This window comes from Protopterus annectens, chromosome 2.part2 (assembly GCF_019279795.1).
Source record: "Protopterus annectens isolate FY-2018-M chromosome 2.part2, PAN1.0, whole genome shotgun sequence".
NCBI lineage: Eukaryota > Metazoa > Chordata > Ceratodontiformes > Protopteridae > Protopterus > Protopterus annectens.
Window position 1 is genome coordinate 1,069,523,884 of NC_056730.1, and position 13,466 is coordinate 1,069,537,349.

Genomic DNA, 13,466 nt, shown 5'->3' on the forward strand with positions numbered 1-13,466 from the left:
TTTTTTTATACATGTTAACATATATTTGGCTCATATAATAACCCACAGTAGTAGACTGATCTGGCAGTAAGTTTGTCACTTGGGCAAAATCTAGGTTTAACTAGTCCTGTTGAAGTCATCTCAAAATTCCACCACCTGCCTGTATTTGCTATTAATTGTTTATCTAGCACTTCCACTATAGCTGCTAAAAAATTGCTGTCAGCCTGTTTTGCTTTTAATCTGGTCTATATATCAATTTCTTTTTTTTTTTCAGTTTGCCGTGACAAATAGAATATTCTTCCAATATGATTCATAGTTTGAGTCCTGCAAGTAGTATATTGATCTCAACTGAGTAGTTGAATGGTAATCCTCTGCAATCAGTATATTTAGCGCTCCTTCCTCAATAGGCCCTAGCATTATTTACCAGCCTACTCTCTGGCTATGGCCTTCATATATATATATATATATATATATATATATATATATATATTTGGATATCTCTTGTTCATATCTTTCCATACCTTTTGAGCAAGATTGTATATCAAAGCTTACCCAATACAAACAATTAAGGGTACCGCAAATGTCCTCACTGCTTGAATCCTCTGATCTATCTCTGATTCCACAGGTCCCCACTTTTTGATCATACTGTTTCATTTTGCCCATAGTTCTTTCCACATTCCTAATGGAGAATCCTGATGGCCATCCAGACCCAGAGGCATTTCATTCTATAGTGGCCCTATATTGCTGAAAAGCTCTGTACAAAATCAATATATTTGTTATGGTTTACACATATATATTTAGTTTTATCTTCATTTATTTTGTACCCTGAAATTACTTTAAATCAGTTTAATATCTCAAATAAAGTGCATATGCCCTTGACTGGATTTGCTGTAACTATTATGACATCATCTGCAAACAGTTTATAAATGTTTATTAATTGTTGGCCAGGCGTCTTCATCCGAGTTCCTGAGCTTAATTGTAAATGGGTTCTAAGTATAAAGCAAATAGCAAAGGAGACAATGGACATCCTTGCTTTGTACCTCCTTCCAGTAATATATTTTCTGTTACCCTTCCATTTATTTTAATTTGTGCTTTAGCTCCTTTACACAGTTTTCAAATTTGTATATCAATTGCCATGGAAAGCCGATTCTTGCTAATATCTCACATAAATAGCCCATTGTACTAAGCCTAACATCACCAAAGGTTTTTTTTATCCTCTGTACATTTGTGTATTATAGTAACCAACAGAATATTGTCAAATGTCTGCCACTCTTCATGAAGATACATTGGTCTTTATCTATTAACTTAGACAACAATTTTGCTATCCTATCTGCCAGTACTGATGCAAATAACGTATAATTATGGTTTAAGACTATTATTGGAAGTATATGATCCGTGGTGTGATGGGTCTTTGCCCTCCTTCAGAATTACTGGTAATAAAGCCTCTTTCTGGGAATTTTATACTCATTTACTCTCTAATATCATCTTGAACAATTCAACCCATCTCAGGACCTTTTCATCCCTTATCTCATTCCAAATTTCTACGGGAATCCCAACCCATCCCAGTGATTTCCTTTCACCTGTTTCTTAAGTTGATCCAGTACCCCCTGTGTTCTAAATGGCCTTATTAAGGTTTTATGTTCTTCCTCTGTTATTCTACTTAATGGTAAATCATGTAAAAGATTATCCATATCTACATAGCAGTGTTCATGTCCTTAGTTTTAATGTATAGATTTGGTAGAATTTATAAAATGTTTTACTGTCTGGTCTGCATTGCTTATTAAGGTCCCAGAGTCTAGATGTCTTACATTTAGCTACCTACCTCTCTAACTTTCCATATTTTAAGTCCTTGGCCTAATAGTTTTGATTTTTGGGATGCTGGAGAAATGTCTCATACTTATTGCAACCTTCCTTCTTCTATGTATTTTCCCACTCCTCTGTTAACTTTTCCAATTCTCTTTTTCCTACTGATTCCAATAAACCTTTTCTCATTTGTAAACTCCCTAGTCCTATCAGTTTATCCTTTGTTTTTTGTTCCATTCCCTCCAGTTCAACTGAATAATTCTTTGAATTATTCTGCTGAGTTCAGACACCCATCTATGAAGGAGAACACATGGCTAATTAAAATTATACACACCCCAAGACTGCTGCATTAGCATGTCCATGATTGCACTAACTCAGACTATTTCACTTACTTTGAAGTACAGTGGGCACAGTTATCAGAGAGGTGTGGCTGTAGAGAGTGCAACCCACCAGCAAAAGCAGTTTAATGCCATTAGAGAAATTCAGGATTTGCCATTCACTCTTTAGCTTTTGCTAGTGTGGGATCTACAACCATGGCTCTCCCACTTCTGACAGGGATCCATGAAGGTTTAGGGGTGGGAGGTTGGCATAATGGGTAAGGTCACGAATGCAAGAAAAGGTTTAATGGCCATCCAGAAAAAACAAACTGAGCGCTTTCACCCGCTAACATACGGGTTTCTTCAGAGTTGAATACATTGTATAAACAGCTGATTAATAAACCCTAAACAATCAAGTAATTTGTATATTCCATTGAATTGAACAATTAATTAATTAATTAATTAAATTGTTTTTTTTAAATTTTCAGTTTCATCTAAAACAACCGGAGATCTTAAGAAGACAAAACTTTAAAATGTTCACATAAAAATCTAATTATATAAAAAACACACAATAACAGTCGGTTATAAACTACTTACAAAAACTCTTATACAAAAAGTAAAAACTAGTGAAACACTAGTAAATAATAATAATAAATTACTATCTATAACTGCTTAACCTGTATTGTAAAAACCTGTTGTGTTTTGAAAATTTTAATGTAAATTTGTATAATATATAAATATATTTATAAATAATAAATAAATATAAATATAAATATTAATACTAAATTACTTGTATAAATAAATTCTTTATAAAATTGTAATTAATAACACATTTGATTTAAGTGTAATTAAAAATATTTATTTATAATTGTAAATACTACATCCTATTAAATATTATATGAATTTAATTTTAAATGACTAACTATAGAGATGTTTTCATTAATACCTGGCTTACTACATGCATTTAACCTTAGTTGCCAAAGGCATTCTTTATACTCTAATAAAGCATTGATATCACCCTCTTTCTCCATGTTTTGAGGAATCCTATCAATGACAAAGAACAAAAATTTTTTGAAATCCTTGCAATTTAAACTATGCGTATACAAAGAATTAGTTTCTTTCTTATTTTTGATGTCCCTAATATGCTCTCCTATCCTTTCTTTTAATTTTCTTATCGTCTTACCAATATAAAAAGCTTGGCAGGATAAACATGTCGCGACGTAAATTACTAACTTAGTATTACAATTTACATGTCCTGGACATCAAACACTTCTTTTGTAACCCTTTATGATTAAATTTGTACCATCCATGATATATCTACACCACCTACAGAATCCACACTTCCTCATTTTTGACTCCCTATACAGAGTTTCTTGTTCAAAATAATTTTTTAAGTTTTTACCTCTACTATACACTACAGTTGGAAAACTACTTTTTCGAACTCATACTTGCATTATAAAAGTTGTCACCCTACTTTTCAGAAAAGAAACTTGGTCAAGGGACAAATGATTAGACTGTCTAGGATGATTACTGACGATGACAAGTTTAATAGAGAAATAGATAATTTGCACCAGATGTTTGTAGAAAGAGATTATCCACAGGAATTATTGCTAAACATTAGAAAGGAAATAACTACAAGAAGATATTTGGATTACAAGCCCATTTTAAAATACGGAATGGGTAATCAAAACAAAACAAAAATTTTAAACACTAATAAATTTAAATCAATGATATTACCATACAGTGACTACACTCCCACTTTTATAAGTATTATGAGGGAAGTATGGGACAAGGTGTTTTTGACTGAGACCGAAACTACACAGGTTTTGGGAAGTTTTCCAACTGTAGTGTATAGTAGAGGTAAAAACTTAAAAAAAAATATTTTGAACAAGAAACTCTGTATAGGGAGTCAAAAATGAGGAAGTGTGGATTCTGTAGGTGGTGTAGATATATATGGGTTGGCTACTATTGCATGACCTTACATTTTTGTCCAACTGTATACTCCACTGACAAATTCCGTTTACTAACTCAAATAACACAGCATGCATTTAGTCAACTTGCTCCTAAAACGTGATGTCATAAAGCACAGCTCATCTATCAATAAACTCTAAAAAGTACTAAACCTTTTAGTTATGCGTCAGGTATTTTGCAGATGGTTTCAGAATGCCTGCATCACTAATTCTTGACAACACTAGCCCTGCACTACACTAACAACCTAATCTTGACAACACTAGCCCTGCACTACACTAACAACCTAATCTTGACAACACTAGCCCTGCACTACACCAACAACCTAATCTTGACAACACTAGCCCTGCACTACACCAACAACCTAATCTTGACAACACTAGCCCTGCACTACACTAACAACCTAATCTTGACAACACTAGCCCTGCACTACACTAACAACCTAATCTTGACAACACTAGCCCTGCACTACACTAACAACCTAATCTTGACAACACTAGCCCTGCGCTACACTAACAACCTAATCTTGACAACACTAGCCCTGCGCTACACTAACAACCTAATCTTGACAACACTAGCCCCTGCACTACACTAACAACCTAATCTTGACAACACTAGCCCCTGCACTACACTAACAACCTAATCTTGACAACACTAGCCCTGCGCTGCACTAACAACCTAATTTTGACAACACTAGCCCCTGCACTACACTAACAACCTAATCTTGACAACACTAGCCCTGCACTACACTAACAACCTAGTCTTGATTCTCTTCTGTTGCACTGTGGCTACTGTCTCTGCATGTCCCTCTTAGCTCTGTATCTCTTTAATGCCTCACTTTTTCCCTCACTTTACCACCCTGCTTTTCTTCCTGCCTTTCTAACTTTGTCATTTCTTCCTGATACCATGACTACTTTCTGTAAGCTCAATGTAAATAACCTGTAAGCAAAGTGGTTCGTTAACAGTTTTCAATTGTAAATGATTGCGACTATTGTAAATATTTGATACCTACTGTGTGTTTTTGTGTTCTTTTATCTTTGGTTGCATACCCCAAGCTGAGTCTGAAAATGGTCCACTGAGATCGTTTCATCCCAGTGAACAAATGGAAAGATAGATAGATACACAGATAAATAAATAAACAATTAAATAAAGCACCAAACCAATTATTGACCGGGTTTATTTATTGCCCCTGTCTCACTTATTGATCTAACATCCCTACTGGAATCTTTCTCACAAGTTTCATCTCAATGGATAATTTAAACCTAAACTGGCCAGGCAGCAAAGTACCTCTGTGTTTCCTCAAGTCTTTATTCCCTGAAGCTACAAAGAAACAAAACAAGACAGTTGATGCTTCAGCCTGATGAAGCTTAATACAATATATATATTTTTTGCCAAGCCCCACTGCACCATCCATGTAAGGCTACACCTCACAAATTTTCTTTACTTGCACATAGTAGCTCTGTAGTTTTACAACCATAGAGAAAAGAGAAAAACACAAGAGAATAAAAAAAAAAAACAAAAACAATCACTGCTGACATGCAAATAAAAGCTGCCTGGCAGAGGTTTTTCTCACACCAGCTGCTGACTTATAGTGGAATCTGCATGTACTTACTGGCCGCATCTGTAAGAAATAAGTGTGCCAGCTTCTAGTAAAATCTTTGATATCTTTAAAACAAACTGTTTCAGTTGCTGGCCACAACTGAGATGTTTAGTCTTGTTATCCATGAAGGTCTGGTAGTATCTTTCAATAAATCAGATAAATGGAGATGAGCACTTGGCAGTTGAACTCAAGTTTCACCCTCCTCCAGGATATCAGTCCTAAGATCATCCAGTAGACCACTTTGTTTATGCAAATAAAGATAGCTGGCTGAAAACTCAACCCTCATAATAAGCACTTCTCACTTCCTGATCTCACATACAGTTATATTCCAAGCAAAAGTCTTGATCTTAACGATGTCCCAAACACCCTTAGTGAACATAACACAATTATGTCACACTGGTTCGTCAATCATTACTAAAGTGTATTTCTTCTGGCAAGACCAGACACAGGATTCTTGACTGAAAGTAATTTACAGACATACCACTGCAAAATATTGCATCTTCTCTAATCTGAAACTCATCCGGCCTAAGTAGGAACCCTTTCCTACTTACTAAAATGTCCAAATTTCTTGGCTACAAGTAAATCATCAACTTTATCCATGATAAGCAGTAACACTGAATTTCTAGCATTATTTTAGACCTAATACTGACATGTCTGCCACTCTCATTTTCATAAACATGGGTTATGGCCTTCTTCTTGGTATGCTTCTTGTAAAGCTTAGGCTTATTTTGCATCAAATGGATCACTCACTCTGCCACTGTTGACTCTTGCAAAAAAGCATCTGGGGAGAAAAAGCACTATGTATAGTTTCTCAGCTATATGTCTTGAAGATGAATCCAGGTGCAATTTTGCAATGCTTTATCAAACCATCAACCCCTTCCTAAAGATTCCTCCTGAGCTCCATCATTGTCTCAGTCCTTTTCTCCTTATTGATTGATAAACCCCCTTTTGACCTGCCAGAATTACTACTGGTCCTCTCTTCTGATACACTTCTACAACCCAAAGATCTTAAAGATAGTTTGCCAATCTGGAATGTCCTCCAAGCAGTTTTTAAACAGATTGTTCTGGTTTGTTGTAATGAATCCTTGAAAAACTAAATAAAACAACTTTGATTCTGTTGAGAAATGCCATAGTCTCTCCATCTCTACTCCTCTTAATACCACAAGCCCTTGCAATTATGCAGTGATCTCTGCGACTTTCCAGTATTTGGGGGTTATTCTTGACCCTGCACTGCCATCCTTTCACTTAAAATATCTGGTAAGAATTGTGCAACTCAAGCTGACCGATAAGCTTATGAGATTGCTAACCTCAAGCACATTCTATGACATTGTTAAGCAGATTCTTACTCTAAAGCTCAAGTATGCATTTCCTTGAATTGCGCTCTGCTGTCTGCAATGCACAGTGGTAGTTCACGAAACTCTTAATGTAATATGTAGGCCCATAAACTTCTCAGCATTCTCCACTTCCTCTCTCTTATTCTCCTTCCCTCTAGTCACCATTTTGAAAATGTGGTAATAAAATCACCTCCCTTTACTGCCCGTCTTCAAGTGTTTCTATGCAGTAAGTTTTCTGCCACTGCTCTCTCCCCTTTGTGTAGTGTTTTTTTTTCTTTACTGTGGCTGTATTATGATATTCTCATGTTCCGACATCTGAAAACCCTGGTGAATTGCTAGCGACACAGCGACTCAGTGTTTTACTTGTAACACGTCTGCCTATTTGTATTCATCCCATAGACAAATAGTGGTAATAATTTGGCATTTAAGGGATAAAATAATTAAAATACACTAGCACCAGGCTAGCGACTAAGTGTACTATCACCTACGCATCTTTTAACACCATTAGCTGCTTAGTGCTGTTTAGTGAGGTGAGAATTCTTCCTCTCTGAAAGCATATGTTTTTGCACCTAATACCTTCCTTTTTGATGTAGCTCATGTAGTTATAGGTTGCCTGTGTTATGTTCTCTGATTTGAAGTCTTAATCCATTACAGACACTGTGTTAATGCTAATGCTGGGGCAATGTTCTGCAACTTGATCATTTTGAGTATCCCTTGTGTGTAGATGACAAACACTGTTAGTTAACCTACAAGAGCACACTAAATATATAAAATACTGTGGCATTTTATTTTCATTGAGCTGATATAAATTGTTCATCTAGTCGATAAGCTTGTACAGAATATATAGGTATAACTGGTCTATATTCCTGCTAACTTTGATATCTCTGTTATCTGATTATTCTGGTACAAGACTCTAACTTTTATTTCTACAAAAAAGGACTAGTTGGCTCTAATTTTCTGTTTCATATATAGTCATTCTCTAACTCATTGTCAGTTTAAGCAATACCAATGATCTTTTTACTTGATAGCAAGCACAACTGAGTCCTTTATAATTTTTTGTAACTAAGTCGGAACAATATATTAAGCTGTGTTAGGAGTATTGTGTAGGTATCAGTAGTATTTCAGATAGATGCTTGACCTGCCACATTTGCATGTAACAGTTTATGTAAACTACCCTTAGACTTTCAGGTAGGCAGAAATTGCTCTGTTGTTATCTATATTCATCAATATATTCTCAACAATATGCAAATGTTAAATGAGTTGATAAGTTTTAACCATTCTGTGAAGTTCTAATGCTAAACTACCTCTGAGTTTACCTTCTGGCAGTAGTGCTTTAAGTCTTGCAGAAGGTGTCTCAGATATCTGATTCACCTAATGCACACTGTTTTTGCCTTTTTGGTCTTTTTTCCTCAACTAATTGTATATCAACTGTAATTTAGTTTTATTTTCATATCACCCTTACCTTTATCTATTTTTTCTCTGTTATTCTTATTTTACCCCAACCTTCTCTGCCTTACTTTAATTATATCTGCCTCTCAACCATTACACTGAACAGGTGTCAATTAACCCATCATTCTCCAGCAACAAACATCCAAGACTGAGGTTTACCCTAATAAAGACCACGAGAGAGTGGCATATTAATAATCCTTTTATCTTCAAGAAGTTACTTAGAGAACACCTGTCCTCTCTCTGTCTGTGCATGTGCCAGTACCTCACTCCTTATCCTCAACACCGCCACAACTAATTCTATCTGTTCTCTAACTCTTCACAACTTTTTGTCTCTCAATTCCCACAAAACTGACCTGCTTGCACTATTAATTTACCAACTATTCATACCTTCTAAGTGTTGCAAATCTTGAAACGTATATATTCTATTTTATAAGCATCTTTATTTTCATAAGTATTACTATAAAATGACTTTAAATGGCAAAACTGCAAGCCTGCCATGGAGTGTATTGATCACAATGATTTATGTATAATGTCATGTATTGTGCTATTGTTCCATTCATATCATGTACTGTTAACTTTATTGTGCAACTTTTCTCCCTGGGCCTTTACTGTAATGGGCTCACCTTGGCCCAGTGGACCTTCCCAGTAAACAAATGCAAATAAATAAATAAATAAATAAATAATACCTGTTATTTATTGTCATGTCTAACATAGCTATCCTAATCCTCTGTAATAACCAGGGCAGGGTCTTCTGTACAGAACATTCACTCTCAGAACTAACAAGTTTCCTGATAATTTTTGTTATACTGGAAGATATGACCTCTCTTGAGCTCCCATCCTTCTTGTCTATTCTACACTATATACCCACTGCAATAGTCCCCCACCCCTTTACATACCTTCCTATATTTACCTTACTTGTTCTTTTCTGCAATCTAAACCTGTCAATCTTTTCATATAACTTCCAATGCATTCAGTGTCTGTAACATGTAAATTGTGACCTTCCCCTCGCTGAAACATAACAAATAATCAACTGCAGTACTTAGTATCTATTTAGGCAAGCTTTTCTACCAAATACACCTGCACTTGGTTAACCCCCTGCTTTGAAACTCTTTCTGCTAACCCCATATACTTACTACAATTCTGTAACATTGCACCTTCTGCTGTTACTCGTTACCTTGCTGTTTCTTCTAGCAGCTTTTTCTAGTGACATCACATTTTACTCTTTTCTGCCACAAGCAACTCAATACCTTGCTCACCTCTAAGTCTATAGATATTTTTTTCTCCTTTCATACTTCTTTGCCCTTTCAGTTGGTGCAGCCCACTCCATTTGCTCTTGTTTTGCTTGGGCTCATTCTGCTCCCCTACCCTACACCCACATCCTACACACCCCTCTATCCCTAGTTTTATACATACACAAAACCCTTTTCTTCCTGTTCCTAATTCATCCTCTTCCTGTTTCAGCAACCTATCATTCTGCTATCCCTTGTCTGTCACAAGCATCCACTACTCTAATCATGCTATCTATATCTCCACCCTTGTGGTTCCATCTGTCTATTTTTGCCTCTCTTCACCAGTACTTCTCAGCCTCCAGCTCATTGTTTAGCCCACTATTACCTCCTGTTATACTCCTTCTCTTCAGTATTTTATTTCTCCTTTATATATGTTATATCTCTACAGCTGTCCTTTTTTCTCTCCTTTTGACCTTCTCTCTACTCCTTATTCTTAGCATTCCATATTCTTATATCTATTCAAATTCCTACCTACTTTTTATTTTTCTTCCATAACATCAGTACCTCTACATATAATATCTATTCTCCATCATTGTCTTTAAGTCTCTTTTTTCTAATACACACCAAATATGCTCCTCATCATTCCATGCAGACATCTACTACTACCACATCTTACATGGTATATGATATGTATCACACCTATTTCTCAATCTCTCATTCTTACTCACATTGCCTCTGCCACTTTTCAGTCATTCACTATCACAGTTGCTTCCAGCTTATTCTGCCTATCCCCATCTCCTTTGCAGATATAAAATTCTTAACCCTTCTCCCAACCTATATAAGGTGAAAATAAAGATTTAACATTAGCATACCTATACCCTCACTAGTATATGCATACTGTAAAAAGATCATATTATGCAGTGATGTCAACCCAAACTCAGGTCTGGACTGTCTCTCTTCTCAACCCACTCTCTCTTATACTATAACAACATCTACTAAAAAGCTGAAAATTATATCCATGAATATTCAAAATATAGTAAATAAAGTTTCTGAATTTCATTTCCGTATTACTCATTACTCCACAGAAATTACTATTTTTGTAGAAATGTGGCACATACCACATATGAAAGACTCAGAAATTCTCCCCCCAGATATACTATCATCCGTTATGACAGATTAAATAAAAAAGGTTGAGGTCTAGCAATCATGTTTTCTAATTGCATTTCTATCTCTCCTTCTTCTATTTTTCTTCTTAAATTCCTCTCTGCTGAAATTCTTGTCTCTCACTGTAAATTAAATGAGCATAAAACATCATGCATGATTACATATTTCCCTAGGAAATAACATTCCTGTTCTGGAAGACATCCTATATTGGGTATCTAGTTCCAAATCTCATAAAGTAATAATTTTTGGTGATATCAATATTAACTGTCAAACCTTCACATCAGACGACCCTTCACTAATATCAATCTATACAGTTTCAAACAACTCATAACTTCCTGTACTCCTTTCAACAAAGCTAATAGCACTAGGGCCACTCGGGACTGCATTCAGTCTCAAATTCAAACCTTTATTACTCTCCAAAAACTCTCCTAGATTCCCTCAGTAACCACCATCTCACCTATGTTGAGAAACTAGCAATTCACCATACTAAACAGCACCTTTACAAAAACTGCCATGGCTTCTCAAATTTCAATTCCAATATCTTTAATGACATTCTTAATAACATTAATTGGTCCATCCTCTATTCCCTACCAGTGTATAATATTGATCTAAAATTTAATGTAGTATTTCTTGACATTATCAATAGTCTTGCTCCTATAAAAAAATGAGAGTTACCTTCACCCAATCACCCAGCCTATCCCCTTCTAGTACATAATTAATGTATAAGAGAGACAAACCTTTGAATAACTGGCAAAAATACAAATCCCAAGCTCACCTACCAACCTACAAACAACTTCAAATCATGACAAAAGACAAGTTACTGTTGATCAAGAAATATTAATAAAACAGCTTCCAAACGTTTTGCACCTTATCAAGAAAATGTTACACCCTGGACCCTTTAGTATCCCTAACCTTTGTTCAGACATATCCACCTTAGAAACTGCTTCTAAATGCAACTCCCACTTTATAGACTCAATAGCCACCCCTACCCAAAACTCCTTACAGAACCATTCCATTCCTGCCAAATTTCAAAGCTCTAAGAATGCCATTTTCAACTTAAAATCTGTATCTACTTCCTATATAAAACATTTACTACACAAACGTAAGCCTTGCTTACCCTCTGTAGACAATCTACCATCTGAATATTTAAAGATTGCTGCTCCTTCTATTGCCTATCCAATCTCCATCTTGATCAATCAATCCATTTGTGAGTCATATGTCCCATCTGTCTGAAACATACAACATTCCTCTTCATAAAGGGGAAACTCCACTGAAATAACAAACCTCAGACCAATTGCAATCTTATGCCCTCTTCCCAAGATCTTAGAAAAATGTATTCATAAACAACTTTTGTAATACTTACTCTAAGAAAAACTATTAACCTCTACCCAACATGGCTTTTGCCCAGATCATAGCACAACTGCCCTTGTTAGCTTTTTTGACCATATCATTAAAGCCAGAGATAACAACAACTTAGTTTAGTCCCTCTTTTTATATCTCTCTAAAGATTTCAGTACAGCCTCTCATACCAAACTACTCTCAAAAATGTCTACCAGAGGATTTTCTTGTACAACAGTGATTTGGTTCACTAGCTACCTATCTAACTGGCTACAATCAGTTAAATGTCTCTCTACTTAATCATCATTTCTCCCAGTTAATACAGGTGCTCCTAAAAGCTCCTTACTTGGCCCTCTCCTTTTTAACATATTTATAAATGAATCACATACATCTCCAACAAGCTACACTTATATAATATGCAGATGCCTCCACTGTCATCTGCTCATCTAATAGTCCTTCCCAGTTAGATTTATCACTCAGCAGGCTTTCAACTCTGTTGAAAACTGGCTGAGTGGCAGTCAGCTTTTCCTAAACCCAGATAAAGCAAAACTGCTCTTATTTCTCCTCAAATCCCAAACACACACAAGACACCTTCAAAATATCCTCCCTCAAAAATACTGAAATTGAAGTTGTGCCTCACACAAAGTTACTTGGTGTCATAATAGATGATCAACTGAAATTTTATCCTCATATTCAAAGTGCATAAAAACAATACAGCAAAAACTGGGCATGCCCTGTAGATAAAAAAGATTCCTTACCAACTCCTCAATAATTACCGTAGCCAATATATACCTCCTTCCTTTGCTACTATATGTCTCACTAATTTCAGCAGCATTCAGGTCATCCTAAGATCAAAGCTTGCGGTTTGCTACAGCAAAGTGGCTAGATTTGCAGCCAATCAAATATAACACTCCCACCACTGCTCTGCCCTCTGTTATTAAAACTGGCTTGAGTTACCTCACTACCTCAAGTTCACCTAACTCTTCCTTGCTCATAAAATGGTTTACATATCATCATCCTACCCAGCAACCTAATCATTACCTTCCTAATCACCCCCTTCACTCATACGAGAAACATCTTGAAATTCATAAATCGAAAAAATCTATCAGTGACTGCCTATATTTCTACTCAGTAGCCAAGGTCTGGAACAGTATTCCTACAGATATTAGAGCAATGCCATGCAGTCACATATTCAAACAATCTCTAAAGAGATTTCACATTAACGCCTGGTCTGTACATGTCTTACACCAGGCTGACAGTACCAATTATTTTTTTCCTTTCTCTC